General features: G+C 35.7%; 1 protein-coding gene across 2 annotated transcripts in view; it reads left to right on the top strand.

The window, feature by feature from the left end:
* lzts2a (leucine zipper, putative tumor suppressor 2a) overlaps nucleotides 1-14,165 on the top strand; it is a 155,717-nt gene that overhangs the window by 75,474 nt on the left and 66,078 nt on the right. The gene's annotated exons all lie outside the window — the stretch shown is intronic.

The following is a 14,165-nucleotide window of genomic DNA, read 5'->3' as shown; positions in this document are numbered from 1 at the left end:
GCTGCAACAACCAATTGATTATTTCGATAAATGAAACTATTGCTAAAAGAGTTGGCAATGAATTCCATAATCAATACATTGTACCGCGCGACACGGAGAAGTTTGATTATTAAAAAACACTTTAATTCAGCGCAGAGCGAAGTGACCGATGCAGAGTTCAGCACCTCAAAGACAGGGATCACCAACTCACCAACTCAGGGCCGGCCCGTGGCTTAGGCAGTGTAGGCAAATGCTAAGGGCGTTGGATTTGTTTTCGATATTCCTGACACATCCAGTTATAGCGGCAATAACTCAAAAACCTCTTAACCTAAATAGATATAGGGCCCTATCATACACCCGGCGCAGTGTGGCACAAGACGCGGCGCAATGGTCTGTTGGTAGTTTCAGCTTGGCGCAAGAGTTGTTTTGAGGCGTTGTGCTACGCTGTTTAAATAGCAAATGCATTAGCGCTCATTTGTGCGCCCATAGGCGTTCTGGTCTAAAAAGGAAGGCGTTCTGAGGCGGACCGCTGGCTATTTTGAGAAACTATAAAAGACAAAACTAACCCGGTCTAAATTCCAGCGCAGAGTTGCGCCTCGCTTACACACTGCTTAATACGCACAAGAGAGCAATAGGCAAATATCTTTACATATGAAAAAATTTAAATATTAAGGATATATATAGGATATAATAAGAATATATATAGGATATAAATATAAAGGATTAAAATAGTATAAAACATTATTTTCTAGCCTACATAAATATGAAAAATCACTGCTTTTATGTCATTCATAACAATTTGCTTTTGTATAATGTTATTATTATTAGCAGTATTATTTAATATATACATATTTATATTTGTTTTATTTAAAACAAGCTTAGATTTGCCCACCTGTCAGGTTTAAGACCATATGGGGCATGGCAGGTGTATTTGGAAATAACTCAGTATTTTGACCACTCTTGGTCATTATTGTTCATTTATTCGTTTGCTAGAAATTAGAACTGAATTTAGAAATAGTTTTGAAACAAATGCGCTTAACAAACGAAATTAATTATTTATAGGCTAATTGATGTCTGTGCGTAAAGGTTTCCCTATCCAAGAGCGAAAGTGAAAGTTGATCATTTATCATTCTCACGCAGTAGATGCTCTGTTTAACAGTTTTCTGTTAAAAAACTGCTAACTGTTAACTGTTTGCTTGTGAAATGCTCATTTTTTCCACTTAGACTTACTTTGTGTCCTGTAAATAGCGAATGCGCTCTTGGCGCGACGCAGCTGGGTCTTTTTACCGATTTGCTCGCATATCAGGATTGTGTGTTGTGTTGGCAGAAAGAAAGAATCAAAATCCACATGTGTTTAGCGTTTTTCCTTATCACAAACACAACAGCAGTCTGGTAGTGATTGTGTTGCTTTTTTGGGGGTTAAATATTGTGATATCCCAATTGCATCAGAGAAAGACGGTAACACTGTAAGAAGATATCTCTGTAGATGTATGGCATTTCATGTCACGTTCAGCCTTATAATTCTTAAGTGTGAGCAAAATCAGTTACTTTGTCATCACTTTAGACATTACACTGTAGAGAGTCATTCAAACACTAGCTCTAATGTGACATTGGTGAATTAGTACGGCTTCTGCTGTTGTGACGTCAGCTGCAAATGTGAATGAATCGCAGAAGAAAGTAGTTCCTAATAAAAAAAGGGTTTTTAGACTCTCCACATTTGATTTTCTTATTTATATACATGATTGTGCCGTCAATCTGTTGTATAAACGCAATATCACACTCGTAGCAATGAGATTGTCATAAATGTGGTTTGATGATTGTTTACCTTTTCCCTTCTGTGTTCTTCTTCCAGCTGTAAGCTCTTGTAATCAGCGCGAGCGCTGATCACCAGTCACCTGTTCTTGCTTTGCCCTTATTGGCACTCCTATAGCTCTCTCACTCTTTCTCCCTCTATTGTCAGTTCTATTGTTGCTTTGTGCGTTACTCTAAGTATGTTTAGCGCATATATCCACCCAGTGTCGTCTCGTCCTGTCTTGTCTTACTGTGATCAACACTGTATATACAAGTTTGCCGTATCCTGCTGAAGTGTGCTCTCATCTTTTGACTGTGCTCAGACCATCAGACCATCTGGGTGCTCTGCTGCATCGCAGTGGTTGGCATGTAACCAGTCTGCTCTTTCTCTCTCTCCTGGCCAAGTGGGTGGCCTTTTGAGTTTCATTCCTGAAGATCCAGCTCTGTGTTTTTTGGCTATACGACAGACTGCCTTGTTTGATTTTTTACTTCATTAAAGATTTCAGTTGAACTGCATTTTTTGCCCTTCATTCTGTTCCGTGACAGAGATATGGCTGTATATCAGCACTGGTGGGATGCTAACTGTGCACTTACACTAAAAGTAGTGAGAGCATCCAAGTGCGCTCTGGCCGCCCTTGCGACAACGCTGTCTGCCTTCAACCCCGGCGACAAGAGCGTCAAAAATCGCTACATTGATCTTGTATTTAAAGGAGCCATTGCAGCATATCAGTTACATTCCTGCATGAAACATGCTACCTAGCATGAAAATGTTGCTTACTTCTTATCAAATTCATTTAACAATGGAAGATCAAGTTGCATGTGGTGTGGCTTTTCTCCACTTAATTATCCAATGTGTCTATATGGTTGAAATATCCTGAAGCAGCAATATTGTTTTATACTGTCGCATGAGATTCTCGCTTTTTTAAAGATGAATATATATATAACATTAATGCACATCAGTAACTCGTCAGTAACTTCTTGTAAGAAAATATAGTAAATAATTGAAAATCTGGTGACGGCATTAAACAAACCCTTGGGAACAACTGTGGTCATAACCAACGTTCACAAGTCTGTCAATGAAAAATCAATGAAATGTAGAAATCAAATAATTCAGCAAATGATCAACATGTTCCTACTAGTTGGTATAACAATGTAATCTACAGTATATTATGCCTCTTTATACTTTTTTTTTATATCTATGAAAAGATTAAACTAAAATGTATAACTAGTGTCAGTCCAAACTTCCTATCAGCTTCATAAACTTTAGATCAGCCTTAATTGAGGGCAGTCTGTGACCGCAGGCTGCTTTTCTCCATGTGTGATGGCCCATAATAACTCCTCGAAGCTCCCAGTCCATGAATTAGGAGTTCAGAAGAGTCAATCAGCGTCTGTATTGTGTTGTACGGCTGGCATTGTATTGTCCTGCTGTGAATCCTTATGCGTGGTTCCCATCGCTGGGAAAGATGGTGCTGTGTGATCGTCTGGATGGAGGGATGTTGATGGGGTCAGAGAGGAGGGGATTGATGTTGCTCTGTCCTCGAGTCCCTGACGCTTGGCCCTCGCCATCTGTCACCCTGCAGGCTGTTTCTCTCTCAGAATGGGTCAGATACACATTTACCTCAGCTAACAGGAGCAGGTGAGGAACAGGCAGACACTGGAAGGTTAATGGAAAGAATGCCATGATTTTTTGCCCTCAGATAAAAACTGTCATTTTCTTCAGTAAAGCAATTTTTGTATAGCACACACAAGTCAGATATGAAGCAGCAATATATTAGATTTTTCATTCAAATATTCAAAAGCCACTACAAGAGTGTTATATATTTTGCTGACATAAATGTACTTAGATTATCTAAGAATATTAGTGGAAATGTAAGAATTAAAATTTCGAGGAATAAGCCATTTTAAATGGTGTCATGCATTTTAATACACTTTACAGAGCAGATGTTTCTAGTATAAACTAGCATGTTGTTAGCATGAAATTAGTATGAAATAGTATGTTGCTAATATGATTAGTATGCTTGTTAGAATGTTTCTAACATGAATTTGTTTGTTGTTAGTATGTCCAATGTAAAGTCAATGGCAGTTTTTTATAATATAAGTCTATAGGACAGTTGCCAGGGTGCCGTTGGTTGCTAGGGTGTGGCTATAGTATGTTCAAATGTCATCAGTGATTGGCAGATTGGTAGTGATTGGAAGTTAGCTAAATGAGCCCAAATTTAAAGGTTCACAAAACCCTTGAGTACTTTCTTTGAGATTTTAACAGATTTGTGTGTGTTGAGCATCAGTTAAGACAGTGTTAGCACCTGTTAGGTTTAATTGTGGGAAAAACTGGATAATTTTAAGCTTTTGTCAGGTTCATCTCTCAGCTGTTGTTGCATTGCATAAATAAACACCCTTAAAGATTTATCCTTCTTTCTCTTTCTTGAGTGACCATGACAAATATCAATTGTTGTTGTTGTTATTATTATTTTTATTATTATTATTATTAATGGTAATAGTAATGAAAGCAATAATGACTGCAGTAATCATTTATTTTGAAACCACATACAATAAGAAAGCAGTTATTTGAAATTTTAATAAATATTTACCTTTATTTATGTATTTATTTATTTTTTTTACTTTGAATAAATGTCGCTCTAATGAACAGAATAATTTTCTTTAAAAAATAAATAAATAAACATGAAGAAAAAAAGATAACACACCCCAAACTTTTAACCGTTCATGTACGTACAAGTATGTGTAAACAAAAATAACCGTACATAAAAAAAATTAATTCAAATTATTATAAATACAAAAACAAAAAAAGTTAAACTACAACAGTATACAAAAAACACTGCTGTCAATGCACTTTTATTTCATTAATATTATTTTATGCAAGCATAAAAATATCTTAAGATCTAAAGTGCACTTCTTTTTTACAAGGAATGCAAATCATGGCATAGTTAATGTACTTCATTTATTGCACCACAGCTCTGATAAAGGTTTGACCTCTTTTAAAAGTGTCTGCTCTCCTGTCAGTCAGGCAGATGTTCTGGTCTTGTCCTCTGTATCTCATATCAGATGTCGTTGAGTTCAGAAAGTAATCAGCGCGTTTGTTGTCAAGAACTAGAGCTTGAAATATAGATTTGCATGAACAGTAGGGGAGTAAGTTGACACCGAAGAGCCGTCCCAATTACCAGGCCTATGTTTATCTCAGACGGGCCAGTTGAGGTCATGGTAAAATCAATGGGCCGTATTGTATCGGTTTGCAGACAGAGGCTCAGTGATTAATTACTGCACAGCGGGGTTGTGCTTTGTGTGTGGCCGATGAGGACAGGAGGAGAATATGATTCCCAATGACAGTTACTTAAGAATCCTTTGTGTGATGTACAGGGATGAGCAGTAAATACATAGAAGAAATGCTGCAGCTAACTTGACTGAAACTAAATAAATATTTGATGTTTATTACTCTTTTGAAGATAATTAAAATGTGTACACCACCATTCAATGTATCAAGTATTTTTTCAAAAACTTTTTCAAGTTTTTTTTAAGCTTCAAGTATTTTTTGTTGAACTTTTATTCAACAAGAACATTTTAAAGGGATATTTCACCTAAAAATGAAAATTATCATCACTTACTCTTTCTCCATTTGTTCCAACCCTGAAAACAAAGGAAGATATAGCTAAAGGGTCACGAAACTCCAAAACACATTTTTGAGATGCAGACAGTAATATATGTGTCCCACGCTGCTATCAGACTCAATTTTATTGTCTCCATTAGGGAAACTAAAATTGCTGCAAGGCGCTGTAACACAGGCGAAATTCCATGTACACATTAACAAAACATTACCCAAAACATACAATACATCATTTTGTAGGTGCAAAACCAATGATCTTGCCTGTCATCTTCACAAGGTCACTCAACCTGTTCTTGTTTGACAATCTCAGATTACCGTACCAAGCTACAATGCAGAAAGATAAAACAGATTCAATAAATTGTTTATAAAACAATGTCATCATAGAGGTACAAACCTGAAACGAGCTAAGTTTCTCAGAAAAAAAACAGTCTTTATTGGGCTTTTTCATAGACAGCCTGAGTGTTAGGTTGAAATGTCAACATATTGTCAATAATGACCCCTAGATATTTATGTGTGTCCACAATTTCAATGTCCAATCCTTTAATATTTGTTATGCTGGGGGTAGGAGAAGCTTTCCTTTAATCTATCACCATTTCTTTTGTTTTATTTAAAATCAACTGGAGAGACAATTTATCACACCAGGAAGGAAATTCTTCCACAACAGGACCATGCCCTAAATCCTGATCGTGGAGGAAACTCACAATCACTGAATCATCAGCATATTTTAGGACATGACAGTTCCCTTAAATATTCCAACAATTATTAGTATACATGATGAACAGAAGAGGGGAGAGGCAACAACCTTGAAGGGACCCAGTGAAACAATATTGAAAGTTATAAAGGGCACCATTGACTCTAACACACCAAAGACGTCCTAGAAAAAAATCCAGAATCCATCCACAAATATTAAAATAGTTAAAAAAAATACTATGTGGCTTCACAGTATAAAAAAGCAGAAGATAAATTAATAAACAACAATCTGGCATGGGTCTTGGGCTTTTCTGGGTGATTAAACAGGTAATTCAACAGAGTAAGATTCGCATCTTCAACTCCCCTACTCTGTCTAAATGCAAACTGCAATGGATCAAATTTGTCTTTTGACTATAAAATCTATATAGTCTATTGACTAATAAAATCTCACCTTTAATAATTCTTTCAAAACACTTCTTAACTAATGAAGTAAGGGCAACAGGTCTGAAATCATTAATCTCCTGAGAAAACATAGTTTTGGCTATAGCAACGATAACAGATTTCTTCCAAATTTCATGAACTCTTTGTAACATAAGAGAATGTGAAAAAATTGAATGACATATTTCAGAAAGCTGTTCAGCACACGTATGAAGCACCCTACCACCAATATTGTCTGGGCCCGGGCTTTTTTTAGTATTAATTCTCTAAAAGAGGCCTTTAACTTGAGTCCTACTAATGTTTACGGCTTTAGAAGGACTCAGGTCAAAGGTCTCTTTCAGAGAATTTATAATAAAAAAAGCGTGTTATAAAAAAAGCATGTAATCCAGTGTGGAGAGTGGATGTCTGTACTAGCAAATACATTGTGACACCTCTGAGTGTGCAGCATTAGATCATCAGAAAGACTTGGTTCAAACCAATTAACGCACTCTATTGTGAATAAGGTGCACTTCATTAATATGCATGACAGCTTCGAAGACTTTTTTACCAGTTACGGTGTTTCAGACGGCAGAGAGACACCACGTTGTGTTGCCAAAACAAGTGGAAGAACAAGAATTGTTTGGAGACATGGGTCATCTGTGTTTTGTTTATAAATGTGCTGCAATGAAGGTTTTGTTTTAATTTCCTGCTATGAGAGTGCAGCTAAACCCACATGTGGATTATGTGGGAGAAATACGTTTGTAAGGAACATTTATTACCAAAGAACTTTTCGCATCTGGAAATGGTGAAATCCTGATTTGCCGCTCGTCTGCTATTAAAAAAAGACACGGCTCCAAATTGGTGTTGATTGTCCTGTCTCTACAGATTTGGTAAGTGTGTGATCAGTGTGGTTTGTTTATGTTTATTCAGAAGCAAAGTTAGTTTGTATCGTCAGCAGTTCTCTTTCAGGATTTAAAGACATACCTTAGTTAAAATGATTTAGTTACTAAGTTTACAGTACGTTAATATCACTACAATATTATGGGCTGAAAGATCGGCTGGAAGGCCAGGCAGTGGCGCTGTAGGTAGTGCTGTCGCCTCACAGCAAGAAGGTCGCTGGTTTGAACCTTGGCTCAGTTGGCATTTCTGTGTGGAGTTTGCATGTTCTTCCTGCCTTCGCAAGGGTTTCCTCTGGGTGCTCCGGTTTCCCCCACTGTCCAAAGACATGCCGTACAGGTGAATTGGGTAGGCTAAATTGTCCGTAGTGTATGAGTGTGTGTGAATGTGTGTGTGGATGTTTCCCAGAGATGGGTTGCGGCTGGAAGGGCATCCGCTGCGTAAAAACTTGCTGGATAAGATGGCGGTTCATTCCTCTGTGGCAACCCTAGATTAATAAAGGGACTAAGCCGACAAGAAAATGAATGAATGAAGATCGGATGGAAATGCTGCTCTCTGAATGTAAACATGTAAACACCTTAATCAAACTATTACAGTCGTGTAGGATTTTCGCCGCATTTTGTGACAGAATAGTCTATACACACTAGTGTTGGGCGATATACGAAATTTTCAGATCGCCATATCGTCCCCTTTTGAGATCGCCGATACACGATTCTATCACATGGGGGCGCGGCAGTGTTACGTTTATGTATATAATATTTGATTATTACATTTAACCCTATCTAAAGATATTTAATAACCTTTCGGCTGTTTTTTAAATAAATTATTTAATAACCTACTACATTTGCATGGTGTTTGATCTTGGATAATAATAAAATAAACAAAAGCAAATTTATTTGAACAAAAGCAAATAAAATGATATTTATCTATGCACGGACGAAACAAGGATGCTCTAAGATTCTTTTAGACGGGAGGCAGATGCTGCTCGCACGTGAATATGCGGTGAAGTTTTCCATGTTTTTGTTCAGTTGAGCGCAGCGCGGCTTTAGGTTTAATCATCACAAAAGTAATTATCAACAGTGTCAAATTTGTATTTGCTAACATCTAAGACAATTATTGCGCTTGGAATAGGCTATGTGTTTATTGTTTTCTGATAAGTTTCATTTTACACATGGCTGCGGCGAGTCGATAATAGCCTATATTGCTCTAATATTAAATAGACTGACCTAAAACTTTTTACTGAGCTCAGTAAAATGTTCTTTAATGAGTTATTAATAATCTGTTTAATGATTCTTTAATGCCAAAACGAATGGTAAAATACATATTGTAATTTAATTTAAACTAGCCTATAATAAATAAGTCACAACCTGAGGCAGAGAAGCTTATCCATGCCTTTATCACATCACGTCATTTTTGTTATTTTAAATCAACCTACAAGTTCTCTCAGAAGATTACAGTAAATACAAAATTACGCTGCACGGGTTCTGACACACACAACATCACGTCACCAAACTGCTGTAATCAATTTGATAACTTTTTATTTTATCTTATGGTTCATATTTTTATTTTTTTCTTGCATCTTTTTATTGTTGTGCTGTTATGCCTGCCTTCTATTGTTAGTATTTTGTTTAAGAAAAGTGCATTAAAATAAAATTTCTTCTTCTTATAATTATTATTATTATTAAGTATGAGCATAAGAGACTTTTTATGACATAAATCTTATCAATTATTTTTTCATATTTTGTTACATTTTGTTTGCAAAGCATTTCATAAAAGTGTTCATCATTAAAACAAACTGAGCTTTGTTTCTAAACATCCAAATCAAAGAATATTAGCATATTTTCAGGGTTGCTAAGCTAATGCGCATTCACTCTCGAAAGAAACAAGATCACGACACCAGCCTCATTTATGGCCGTTCTACATATTATCATCCTCTGGATAATGATCATCTGATCATGCTGGTCTTTAGAAGCAAAACACAACTTGGTCTTGAAGACGAATCTTCTCCAGAAATGACAGCGACCCTTTGTTTACAAGTTTGTGGAGGTTCAAGTAGTTGCTGCTATCATGTGATGTGCGTTTGACAAGACGGTCTGTACCCCGTGTTTGTTTCATACAGATTACAAAAAAAAAGTTTTGTTTTCAAGTGCATTTGGTTCATTTAAAAGTTCAGATTTTAAGCTTTATCTGGATGTATTTCTTATGTCTGTGAAGCAAGTATTCACTAAGATTCCAGTGTGTTTGTTGACCACTAAACTGCCGTAAAAGCATCTGATACAAGTTTTTCCCCTCGAGAAACATCAGTCTAGCGATCGATGTTTGGCTCCCATACTAGTAGGCCGGGCTTCATTCGCCATATAGACATATTTCCCCATTTAAAACTATACAAGTGACATGTGTTGTGTATTCTAGTCTTTGGTGTTATGCTTAAAGTAACAGTTCAACAACAACAAAAATATCTATATTTACTCACCATATACTCACCGTCAAGTGATTTCAAACCCTTATGAGGTTATTTATATGGGTGAAGACAATTAAAAGAACATATTTTAAGAGGAAACAATAGCAGTAAAAAAACAACTCAATGGTTGCATATTTCCAGCATTCTTCAAAATCCCTTTGTCTTCAACAGAAGAATGAAACTCAAAAGGGTATACGACAAATGTAGATTAAGCAAACGAAAAGCAAAACTTTGCTTTAACTCTCTTAGACCTTCATTCTGCTTCTTTATTGTCCCAGTGGCTCCCTCTGTCTGTGAAGCAGACAGCATGAGGCACGTGTGAACCTACCATCTCTCCTCTCCTCTCCACGTGTTACACAGTTCAGTGTGTGTGTTTGTGCCTAGCTGACAGCCCATGTAGACGTGACCCACTTTAGAAGTGATAACACACACTAAATGAGACTGTTGTAAGGGAAGAGAAGAGATAATAACAGACACATTCCTCTCTAATCTCCACTTAATTCTTCAGCGGTTTTATTAAAACCAGAGTAAACAGTAACTAGAATTCCTGAGTAAATGTATAGTGGAGAGAGAGGAAATTTAGGAGCAGATTTAAATGTAGAGTATGGGTGAACCGCTCACGTTTTGTTTTTTTAATTCATGCTTCAAACACAAACTATGCCAAAATAAGGGAGAAATGTGTGGATTACTCAAATTCTAATGTTAAAAAAGGCTGTTTTAGATAAATAAATGTGCATTATAATCAACGTAGATGACCTTAAAAAATAAATCATTTGTGCAATCAAATTTAAATTTCACACATTTGAATATATTTTAAAGCTTTCAACTTAATTTAGTTAATTCTGACGGCGAATTGCACCTGTACGGCAGGGTATGTGAACAATTATTTTAAGCATTCAGGGTCCGCAGTTTAGTTACCATATTTAATTGTTTTTACTGAAAACATTGCTGCAATCAAAAACAAGTAACGTGTATGATTCAGCATAGCTGGAACTTACCTGATATGAAATGAGAACTGCAGAGTCGAGCATTTTTAATCAGGTCCTCCCTCCATTCAGCTCTTATGATAGAGTTAGTAAAAGACGTCTGCAGTTGGCATTAAAAGCAGTGTGGTGTACGGTAAAGTTTAAGTTTTCTATTCTTGGAATTTCGATTTTGGCATCCTACTTCACAACAGAACATGTTTGCTTTTGCAACCAGTCTTTTTTTGCTACTGCTAATTTCCTTATAGAATGGGTACATAAAAAGAGACAGCACAGTTTTGGGGAATTGAGTGAAGCAGCAAAACATTATTCCAGTTTAAAAAGCCACCATAGTATTTTTCTGCACAGTGCTAAAATCTCAACAATTGAAATTAAACTTTGCAACTATGTGAAGATTTAACCACAACACATCTTTCTTTTAACTTAAAACACTCAAAGGTGCAGTATGTAAGTTTGACACTCAGTGGTTGAACTAGGTATTGCAACCAGGTTGCCAGATTGATGACACCAGTAAACATGACTAAAAGCAACTGCATGCAATAGGATTAGTTGCCATATTAAAAGGAGTTTTTGTCCTCGCCAACATCTAAAATTTATTATTTAGAAACGGCTTCTATTTCTTGCAGCTAAACAACAGGATAAACTGACAATGATCCCCTCAAGTACACCTTATGTGCTTTATTCAATTTAGTTAAATGCTAATAATGTTGGTTAGAATGCCATTTTACTACACATTTATTGCTGTACTACTGAAAGCAGCAGCGGAAAGTTTAACTCTGATCTTGAAAATGAAATAAACCGTTTAAAATTGAACTTTAGAACTGTGACTAAAAATAAAACACATATCAGTGATTCAGCATGTAAATTTAATAATGTTTAATAAGTAGTAATTAAATTATAAACCTTACCATTTTGTTAGATTGCAGTGAGTGCATTATCCTGTGCTTTGGAAAGGCTGTATTTAAATTTCTGTCGTGTTTCAACTGATGCAAACAGCAAAATTGCTTATCACTGCAAATCTCGTCACCTAGCGTTTTTAGGAGACGGGGTTACATTGTAACCTGCTCATCTAATGTTTACATTTGTAATGTTTAGGTTATTTGCTAATTAATAACCACCTCATGTGGAACTATAAATCTGCATCTCGTTTCTGAGACTGCTATTGTCCATCAGAGGTCACATATTCGGTCACGAATGCATTCTTTGAGAGCCTTCCTGACTGAATGAATCACACCAAGGCAACCCTGGGTGCTGAAATATAATTGGCTAAACTGGCATTGGGTGGGTTAAGTGACCAAAACAATAGCAGACGTTCCAGCACGTAAGGCACATTTACAAAGCAGAATATCTGACTTCACTATTGTTTTTTCATATAAACAAGAATGTTCACTTGGCATGTTTCTTAAATAAATGCAAACATTATGCTATTTTTTATGCTTTAGAAGAGCCAAAAACTTTTATACAGAACATTTAATATTATTTTTATTGTAACATACAGTACATTTTTTGCTCTGAATTAATTCCAATGCAAAAGTCCCCATACACTAGTTTCTTTATAATAGCATATTATACAATTTTCCAATAAAAACTAATTTTGCTATTATGTACTATTATGTACTATTTACACATTTAAGTGTATTTAACAAAAATGCATAATAATAATAATAATAATTAAGAATCATGTTGGATTATGCATTAATTTGTTATTTTATAAACATGGTTGAACAAAAACAATATGCAAATGCAATATACATAGATGCATTAAAAGACAATGAATATTAGCAACTTCCAAAATCAATTGATAATGAGTACTGAGTCAAAACAGCTGTCAAGTTTTATATTGCAGTATATCACACAGTGGCAGTGTACACTGGTATCCAGTGGAGGGCAGTGTGTTCTATCCGTCTCAAAAATAGAATTTGAATGATTTAAAGGGATAGCTCACCCAAAAATGAATCTTTTTTATACTTGGGTCACTTTTGCAAAATTCTTCACACAGTGAGCACAACAGAAGTCTATGTGGGCTAAACTGAGGATAAATTATTATTGTTTAGGCACAAAATGCATTCAGGGAATACATCTCTCAAATTTCAGGCATTCTTTTCTCACTCAGACACAACAACTGCCAAAAAACTTTGTCTGTACAGGACATTTGCACATGCACATGCTTACATACTGTTTTCAAAACGGTTAAACTTATGTTCAAAACTGAATAAGACAGCAAAATTTAACAGCAATATTTTATTTAAACATATTTCAATTCTACAAATGCAGTTAACCCAGTCAGCTCATTCTCATTGTAGATAAACATCTGCAAAAGTGTTACTCTTTCCATTTCATTACAAAAGGAAACAACTTCTGAATAGGTTTGTATTGGGATGTAAACATGGACCCAGCTAGAAATAGAGAAGTGGCTGAAAGAGGAAGAAGATTGCCAGGGATGGATCAGGCATACCAGAAGATTCTTTTAGGTGTATTGCCTTGGATGGCATAATATGTGATGTGGATGAGAGCCTGTGACCAAATGGAGAAGACGTATATAAATTAGCATTACTATTGGATCTGTATCCGTGGATGGTATGTATACCAAGTCTTGTATTTTGGAATTACTTGGAGCGAAAAAAATTAAAATAAATAAACAATATAAAATATTGAGGAATTCTGCATTATTTCTGATTCCCTCCAGTAACTTATATTGCAGTCATAAAAAATTTATATTGCAATTATAAACAGAGATGTGTCCGTGTTTTACACAAGAAAACACTGTAATACATGTTATTAGTGTTTTAGGTCATTGTTTTGTGGGTGACAAAGTAGAATGAGTTTATTTGAGACCTGAATAAAGTGTTCTGGTAGTTGTTGTGCCTTTTGGAATATGAAATTAAGTGCTTTGCCAAGCTGAAAGTCGGTTAGGAGAATTGTGTGAAGAGTTTTACAAAAGTGACCTAAGTATTGAGAAATGTGTCCTAGCGTCTGTAAAAAAAATTGTTACTCACCCTCAAGTCATTCCAAATCTATGAATTTCTTTATTCTGATGAACACCAAAGATATTTGAAGCTAAAAACAGTTAAAAAGTTTGTAGGAAAAACATCAATGGTTACAAGTTTTCAGCTCAACAGAAAGAAAGTTAAACAGATTTGGATCAAGTGAAAGGCTAGTAAATAAAGACAGAATTTCTAGTTTTGGGTGAACTATAAATTTAAACCTTTTACAGATTATGCATAAAAAATGTGACTAAAAAAAAAAAATCGAAGCTCATCTGAACTCTGAATTCTGACTTATCTGAGGCCAAAGAGAGAGAAAAACGACCCCTCAGACAACCCTGACCTTA

Source organism: Danio rerio, chromosome 13 (assembly GCF_049306965.1).
Source record: "Danio rerio strain Tuebingen ecotype United States chromosome 13, GRCz12tu, whole genome shotgun sequence".
Taxonomy (NCBI): domain Eukaryota; kingdom Metazoa; phylum Chordata; class Actinopteri; order Cypriniformes; family Danionidae; genus Danio; species Danio rerio.
The sequence above is the reverse complement of the archived record's forward strand: the minus strand, read 5'-3'. Positions and strand labels throughout refer to the sequence as shown.